The sequence below is a fragment of the Meles meles genome, chromosome 2, assembly GCF_922984935.1.
Source record: "Meles meles chromosome 2, mMelMel3.1 paternal haplotype, whole genome shotgun sequence".
NCBI lineage: Eukaryota > Metazoa > Chordata > Mammalia > Carnivora > Mustelidae > Meles > Meles meles.
In genome coordinates this window covers 75,188,503-75,189,918 of record NC_060067.1, presented here as the reverse complement: position 1 = coordinate 75,189,918, position 1,416 = coordinate 75,188,503, and the positions used below count along the sequence as shown (strand labels likewise).

At 37.6% G+C, this 1,416-nt stretch overlaps 1 pseudogene; it reads right to left on the bottom strand.

Moving 5' to 3' along the window:
- Positions 1 to 743: 743 nt before the first annotated feature.
- On the bottom strand, positions 744 to 1,154 carry LOC123930704 (annotated as a pseudogene).
- Positions 1,155 to 1,416: the final 262 nt, after the last annotated feature.

Genomic DNA, 1,416 nt, shown 5'->3' with positions numbered 1-1,416 from the left:
GTATCATCAAATGAGAATTAGCAGAACTCTGCCAAACGGCATATATGGCATTTGTGTGTGTGTGTACATGTGTATGTTTTTCCAGTCATCCATACACTCATATAGATTGATATGTTTATCTAATATATATTCTATTACTCTGTGCTTAGTAACAGCATTTACAAAGTCTTCTATCAGCGATTTATTCATCTTCCCTGAGAGTAGTGTTAATTGCTCTATTATACTAATGGTTTTTATATATCCCAAATTTCAAATGAGCTTCATTTAAAGTTGGCAATGCTAGTTTACACCTGCAAAAAGGTGAGTATTTTTATCCTAGCTTGGGAGTAGAGGAAGCTGTTTCTCATCACTTGGCATATGCCTAAAGAATAATATTTTTGTTTGCTTTGATTATTATGCAAAGCCACAAGGCAGATTTTGTATTAAAAGAAATTTGCTAAAGAACTTTAGGGGAAAATCATGGCTCTTACAAAGTAACTACATGTTGGACAGGTGTTTATTTAAAACATTTGTTTGAATACATATGAGGCAGAGAGAATAGAATTACAGATCTATCCTGCTTGTAAATTCATCATTCCATTATTTAGATAATATTTGCCAACCTGAAAAATACACTAATTTTTGCCTTTATCAAGCAATTTTATCTTATCTATCACCATCATCTATCATTTATCATCTACATGTATCTATCTATCATCTATCTATTTTACAAGTGAGGTGATTTATTAACCCAGCATTTTTTTCTAATGCTTCTTGTTGGCATTTGCCACCTCTCCAGTGATTTTGTTTAGATCTCTGTCCCTCAGATGTCAGTTTGCCACCCCCATATCCATCCTTTCTTGTCATTTTCAACCCTGTAGAGCTTGGAGGGCCATGCAGGCCACACTCCTGGAACCTCTGCTGAAATTGCTAGAATGACCTTATTTCCGACATCCCCCATAGATTTTGGTCAAGGAGCTGACCCCAGTGCCACCTTGGTGGTACAGGTGCCATGTTGTGGAAGCAGCTCCTTTGTAGAACTGGTTCTCATTGTAAGCCAGTTTGACAGTGTCTACCCATTCAGGGACTTCCAGCTACCCAGCCTTTTTGAGGAAGGTTGCCAGAGCTCTGACAAACACCTGCTGGTTCACGTCTCTTACAGTAACTCTGGGCATCATGTGGCCTCTGTACTGCCAGCCAGGGGAAAGGCCAAGCTGTTTTATTAATGGAGACTATATTTTCTTGCTTTGTGTAACATGCATAAACAGCATTCAGCTATTCATAAGTAATCTCATTCTCACACTTAATTTGAATACCATAGATTAAATGATTTAGAGATATGTGGGGTAACCTAATTCCAGAGCACAATTTGTGACAGTTAAAATATTGTGTACTAGCAATCTCCACTGGCCTAAGACGAAACAGTATTAACGACGT